This window comes from Equus caballus, chromosome 16, assembly GCF_041296265.1.
Source record: "Equus caballus isolate H_3958 breed thoroughbred chromosome 16, TB-T2T, whole genome shotgun sequence".
In the NCBI taxonomy this organism is placed as follows: domain Eukaryota; kingdom Metazoa; phylum Chordata; class Mammalia; order Perissodactyla; family Equidae; genus Equus; species Equus caballus.
In genome coordinates, this window is record NC_091699.1 from 64,990,353 (window position 1) to 64,997,717 (window position 7,365).

Consider the following 7,365-nt stretch of genomic DNA (forward strand, 5'->3'; position numbering starts at 1 on the left):
GTATTTCCTCCTAGATCTCTCAGCACCCATTCTCACTGACACATCTTTTAGTTATATTAAGACCTTCAGTCTGGGTCTAGGCATGTCCTGCTGGTCTTTGAATTACACTCTCTCATTAAGATAGTGGTATATTTTTTTCTAATCTATTTTGAGGGAAGAACACCTCTGTTCACACTTATGTGCTAATATAGTTGGGAGACTCCGGATGGCAATTAGATTTCTTATTACTCATGTACCAAAAAGTGCAATGGCTGAGGAGTGTGTAAGAAGGTCCTCAAATCATATCCGCTGAAGCAGGAAGGAGCGGCATGATTGATAAGGGATGAGTGGGTGAGGAGGTGGGCAGGGCTCAGGGTGGTGGCTGAGGGCCAAATGCTTGTTGATGCTGCTTTAGATCCTACACTGTAGCCTGGGCACTTAAAGTACAAAAAAAAAGAAATAGTACATATCTGATAAGTGTCTGCCTAAACCTTTTTCTTATGAAAGTAGAAGGCAGAGTATGCAATATCTTCTCCAGTTTTTCGGGTTTCCCTCTTAACTCATCCATTATCAGCTTTCTTTACACATTCAGGAGCAAACTGACTCCTAGAAGCCAATTCACTGACAGTCCATTTTGCCAAAGGCAAATGTTTTCAACGACAAATTCACCAAACTTCCATTTTCGAAAACAATTTAAAAAAAAAATTTTATTAGATAATTGAAGTTAGCATTTTTTTTTTCCTAAAGCTTGGCACCTGTGCTATCATCTGTTTACAATCTTTTTTTTCCCTTCTTCTTCTCCCTAAAGCCCCCCAGTACATAGTTGTATATTCTGGTTGTAAGTGCTCTGGTTGTGCTATGTGGGATGCTGCTTCAACATGACCTGATGAGCGGTGCCATGTCCGGGCCCAGGATCGGAACCAGCGAAACCCCAGGGCTGCCAAAGCAGAGCGAGTGAACTGAACCACTTGGCCATAGGGCTGGCCCTGGAGACAATTTTTGATGGACTACTTTTTATCTTTGCCTAACAGCATGCTAAGAAATCGTCAGTATGTTTCTACCCCTGCTTCCTGCTGCTACTAGCTGGAGAATGAGAGAATGGCAGGCAAAGACACAGGAGACTGGAACATTAGGAAAATATTTCATATGGGTAATTATTGAACATGAAAATGTCTATGAATATGCTATTATGCATGATGAGATTATGCTGATAAGAATTCTTCACATATTTCAATAAATATACATTCTGGAATATTTTCTTGAACATCAGGAACTATTAAAATTATCTGCTTGCAAGATTAATAATATAGTCTCAAAAAATATATTCATAAGAATGCTTCGTATTTGAGAATAGAGTCTTATAATTATATTCTTCCTATCCTCTGCAGTATCTCCCTTCTCTACCCCATGGCTTCCCTTTCTTAATTCTCATTTCTCTGCCTTCTCTTTCTTCGGCCTCCCTCTCGCTTTGCCCTTTAGCTCCAGCTGGAACAGTGGGGGGACTGTGACAGAAACTAATTAAACATTCCTTAAAATGCTGTAATGAGGAGAAAATCAAAACCCATGAACCACAACTAAATAGTTGAAAGGTCTAAGTAAATTTGATGACTCAGTCATTTGGTGAGTTGGCCTTTCCACTAATTGGCTTTAGGCAAATTGCCTACTCAGCAAATTGACTTCTGGTGAATTCACCTAGACCCTGTGTATTCTGGGAAAAGGTAGACTGGTGAAAACGTGGAGTTTGGAAGAGATTCGCTTTTTGTATATAAATTGCTTTGGGGACCTACAGTAAAATGTGGTTCTGTGCAAGCAGCAGCCATACTGAACCGTGAAGTGATCTTGAGAATTGGAGGTCACACATTAGGGTGGTAAGCAGAAAGATAGAGTACTCCCAGATTCCTGGCTGTAGTGGAACCTCCATTCATAGCCTAATTGCCTTCTTTGTATTTCTTTTCTGCGTTGCACAGGTAAAATAAGTTAATATACGTATAGAGTCTTGGTAGGCACTAAATAAGTGATTTTGTTAAAGATATGAGAGGCATGGTGCTGGCCCTCAAGGAACTCAAAATAGAGGATAGACAATAAAGTCAATAAAACTTTACAATAAACATTTATCTGGCATTCCAAGAATTATTTCTTGCTTTGGGCATACGCATATAAGTGTACATCTTCTGACCTACTAAAATTCATAAGAGTATAATGTTGTAGCTAATGCTAAACATGTTTACATCTAGGTAAGGCTCCTTCCTTGAATTAGTAACGAGATGTTGCCAGTGGCAATGATGCTTCTTGGTTAAATCTGTCTCTATTCAATTGTTTTAAGGTTTTTATGTAACATCTGCTACTTTAACAACATTCCAAAACCTTCAGATTTTGGAATCACCCACTCTAGATTGCTTCTGACCATTTAGGAGGAAATATATCTATTTTTTAAATTATTTTTGGCCGTAGAACAAAGAAGCACAGATTTTATTTGGTATACTTATCATCCAGTTGTTTATTTTGAGATGAAGGATAGAACCGAGAGAGAATCAAGGCTTGCATTATGGAAACACTAGGAAAGGGGTCTTGAAGGAACATTATATTAAGCTCATCCAACCATGTTATATTACAGACGAGAAAACTGATAGCCACAGATGAAAAAGGGCTTATTGTATCCACGGCAAGCTGCTTAAAAGGAACAGAGCCTGCAGTAGAACACACCATCTCTGCTTCCTAGAACAACGTGCTCTCCAGCGCACTAGTCTGTACATTCAGACATACATACACTAAAATGTGCATGCGCACATACATATAGTGGTCATGATTACTTTAAATGTAGGCAGTGAGTTACTTCCTAACAAAATGCTTTCACAAACATAATCACATGGGACTCTCTCAAGAATCCTGAGAAGTAGGCATTCTTTCCCCATTCTACAGATAAGGAAACTGAGACATAGAAACTGAAATCACTGCGAAAGGTTGTCAGACAACATGGCAGAGCTGGACTTGCAAGAGGCTATCCTCTGTTAAAGGAATGGAGCTGTAAGCACTCTGCAGCATGCAACGATGATTTCCAAAATTCTCAAGTTTCACTTTTTATATACAAATGTATCATCGTGCTGCCTAACTTTCTATCACTATGACTCAGATAAGGCAGTTACTAATGGAACTCTTAGAGATATATGCTGGGGTATGACAGAGAAGACAGGATCTGTTTACTTCACAAATTTTCAGAAATATTGGGTGAGGAGGCAGGTAAGTATTTCAGGGGCAAAAGTTCATAGTTTTAAAATATATATTCAAAATATGTGAAAAAATATGCAATGCCCAAGAAATGCTTTCATGATATAATATACAAAATATCTTCTTAACAAAGAGTCAGAGAAGGATACAGTGATTTTGAAACAAGAACATGGTCCCTTTGGGAAATCATACCAGAATACTTGAAGGAGGAGATCTGATTTTTTTTAAATTGGGGGGATAGATTAAGACAGTTGAAGTATTAATCAAGATTTTTTGTGGCTTCAAAAATGGAAAATTTTTTAAATGCCAAAGAACCAACATTTCATCTTTTCCCCCCAGGGAAACTCATATTGATGTTGGCAGTTTACAGACGGGGTATAAACATGCGGAGTTATACACACCTCCAGGGGGCGCCATGCACATCATAGTCTGGGTGAATGGGGCTTCCAGGAGTGGTACAGTACACAGCTGGCACTGTGTGGGTGGCATCCCCAGGCATTTCAGAGGACTCTTCATCACACAGATTGAGAATATAGAAAAGAAAGAAGGATGAAGTTTGTAGAGACATGAGTTTTCAATATGTGAGGCTTAGTTTCTTTCAGCTTTAAAATGAGGATATTAAACTTATCTCTCCAGGCTCCTCCAGGTTGTTCTACAAAAATTATGGTTTTAAAGAACAGCAAAATGCTTCCAATGGGCTTCTCCTACAGCTCCCTTCAGAGGATCACCCTCAGTCTTAGGGTGCCACTTTTCCACTTTGTATGGAGAGCTGGAGGCGCCATACCATCCAGGGAAGACCTTCGCCCCACGACTGACCCTTGCAGGAATGTGAAAGCCCAGTTCTCTTGCCCCAAGGCCAGCCAACTGTGAGGTGTAAGTTGGACTCCAGAGTTCCTGCAGAATCAGCTTGAGGCTAGGGCTTTGCCTGAAGTCCCACTTGCTGGACTCTTCCCTTCCCTGTCGTGTTCCCCTAGCCCTTACCAGTTTCTCCTGGGAGTTTCCTTAATAAAACACTTGTATAAGAGACCGTGTCTCAGAAGCTGCTTCTGGAGAACTGGATTGGACACAAACATCCACTAGGAGAGACATGTTTAGAATGGACTTGGGGTGACATGATAACTATGGAGTGATCTCACTAGCTAAGAATCCAGTGTTGGACATTGCTGGACAAACCAAAGGCAGTTTCAAAATAAAGGCCATTCTCTCACAAAATCTAGACGTTTCCACAAAATTCAGTTCACTATTTTAATAACTGACTTAGGGATTTCTATACAAAGTTACAGGCTAGGAAGAAAAGTTAATTGCTTGTGCAATCCAGATGTCACCAGGAGGCCCGCTGCACAGGGAAATTAGGTTAAACTTGGCTCCAACCCCAATTCCAAGGCCTGTGGAAGTGAAGGCCTGCCCCCGTCTCTGCATGCGTCAGGCTCCACTTCCACTCGCTTCTCTACTTTTCCTTCCGCCCTCATCATCAGCCTCTTCCTGCTGACAATTTCAACACTCTCAGTGGTTTTTGAACTATTGGAGAAGAAGGAGTCATAAACTTTGTGGAATACCTCAGAAATAAAGACACCCATTGCGAAGATCCTGCAGACTAAAAAACATCATTTTATTCTACATATAGCTTTGTTTTATTTACGAATATGTTTAAGTTGCAAGTTATTAAGTAGAAGGACATTTTTATGTAAAGATAGAAGATTCTAAGACCACATGCACGAGTGCATATTACAGATCATATATATGCATATATATGTATATACAGACATATATGAAGGAAATGTTCCTAAATGTAAAGGTGGCTCTGAGTTTTGGGGCGATGGGTGTCTTCAAGTGTTTTCCTTTTTATTGAGGTATAATGTACACACAGTCAAGTGTGTAAAGTGTATCACTTAATTCACTTTTTATACGTGTTCCCTAAGTCACCGTCATCCAGATCAAGATATAAAACATGTGGAACAACCCAGAAGATTCCATCGTGTCTCTTCTCCCTCAATACTGCCCCCTCCACCTCTCCACACCCCTGCTGAGGTAGCTTCTCTTCTGCCTCTTATCCTACAGGTGGTTTCTTACCTCTATATACTTTGGTTCACACATATTTTCAAATTTTCTACAGTGAAGATGGATTGTTTTTATAATTACTGAGTAAAGCAAAGTAGACTAAAGGATCACTTTATCTAACAGTCTGTCTCATATTAATGAGGAAAGTGATTTTCAGAAAGTCCAAAGCACAGGCTACTAGCAAGGAGGAACGTAGGACAGTAGGATATATTTGCCACGGAGGCAAAGACAGCAGAAGGGGATTCATAGATAGAGGGGTCCCTGTGTGGAATGGAGGCCTGAATCTCAGCTCCAGGACTTTCAACTGTGAAGAGGGGTCTCGGGGCCACAGCCGATGGTTTTGCTGCTCTTACAGTCCTTTCGCTTTCTAAGCAGTAAAATGGGATTACAGGTTTCGTCAAGAATCTGATTCTCGCTGATCTCTTTCAGGCCCACATATTTCAAGCCCATCATTATTCAATTGAGGAGTTTGATGTTCCTGAGGAGAGGGAAATTATTGCCTCCGAAGAGCTTTGCTGGCAGAAAGGAAAATATCACTGCGATGGTGGTGTACTAATTATTTTCAAGTCTGTGCGGGACTCTAAAGCAGGAAGACGGAGAGAACGTTTATTACATCTCTCAAGCCCTTCATTTGGGAAGGGGGGGCTGGTGATGGGGAGGTAACAAGCTTACCAGGACTGAAGAGAAATTGTTATTCTTCAAAGCGCCTTCTCACAAAGGTTTCAAAATTGTAGAGAATCTCTTAGATTCTGAGGTAAGACTTAAAAAGAACAACATTTTGCTGGCCTGCTAACATCTTCAAACTCTTCTGACAATTCTTCTTTTCTGAAGAAGAAGATTAGCCCTGGGCTAACATCCACCACCAATCCTCCTCTTTTTGCCGAGGAAGATTGGCCCTGAGCTAACATCCGTGCCCGCCTTCTTCTACTTTATATGTGGGACATCTGCCATAGCATGGCTTGATAATCTGTGTGTAGGTCCACGCCTGGGATCCAAACTTGCTAACCCCAGGCACCAAAGGGGAGCACAAAAACTTAACCCCTTTGCCACCAGGCTGGCCCCTTGACGAGTCTTAAATAGGAGTTTTTGTGCTGATTCCTGGCTGCATTAAGATTGTTCACTTGTCCACAAATTTTAGAAGCAGAAGAGGAAAATTGCGGTTTTTGGTATAATAAAACAGTAAACTATTTACTCAGCTCCACATTAGCACCTTGGCCTTGGAAATTACATATCCTAGCTTCAAATTTAGCCGTACCCTTTTTAATATGCTGTGAAACAATATTTAATAGTGAGAATAAGCAAGAGATTTGGATTCAAGCAGAACCCAGTTCAAACCACACAGAAAATTCTTTTGAACAAATCATGTTTAGTCAATGCTTAAGCCTCACAGGTTTTTTTTTTCACCTGTAAATTAGGAATAATATCATTTTCTTACAAGATTTCTTTTGGGATTAAATTTTAAAAACAAAAGAAGCTAATGTATCAAATGGACACTCTAGAAATGTTGCCTTCATCTCTCTCTAACTTAATGAGATATCCTAAGGAAAGAATATCAAGGAAAGTAGGAGAGTGATGAAGTTAGGGACACACATTATGGAATCAGGCACAAGTACATTCAAATCATGGATCTTCCACATCTTTGCTGTTCAACCCTAGATGAGTTACTTAACATCGGTGATCCATGGTATCCTCATTTTAAAAATTGGGATTAATTACTCACTCATTGATTGTTATAAGAAGGAAAAGGTATAAGTATCTGTCAAGTTTCTATCACAATGCCTCACACTTAGAAAACAACCAATAAAAGGGAGTTTTTATCGTTTAGATTAGACCTTAGCTGCTACCATATTATCCACAAAAGTTGAGAGGTGGTACTCATATTTTCATGTTACATTAAATGAAACCTCTTATATAGAAATGTGATGATTTCTCTAAATCTGAGAATATTGGTTAGGGCTGGTGTAGTGTTCAAAATCTCTGCCCAATGATTACCCTGTTGACTCCTTAGACTTACATTTTTCTTAATTTCAGTGTTGTCTTTTTAAGAACCTATTATTGGGATAAGGACATGGAATTCTTAAGATTATCTAGACTAAATAATAG

At 39.8% G+C, this 7,365-nt stretch overlaps 1 long non-coding RNA gene across 1 annotated transcript; it reads left to right on the forward strand.

Moving 5' to 3' along the window:
* The first annotated feature begins 515 nt into the window (after positions 1 to 515).
* LOC138918073 (uncharacterized) lies at positions 516 to 6,457 on the forward strand. The gene is made up of 2 exons (XR_011427013.1): positions 516 to 1,129; positions 5,692 to 6,457. It is a non-coding gene; the product is annotated as an uncharacterized lncRNA (long non-coding RNA).
* Positions 6,458 to 7,365: the final 908 nt, after the last annotated feature.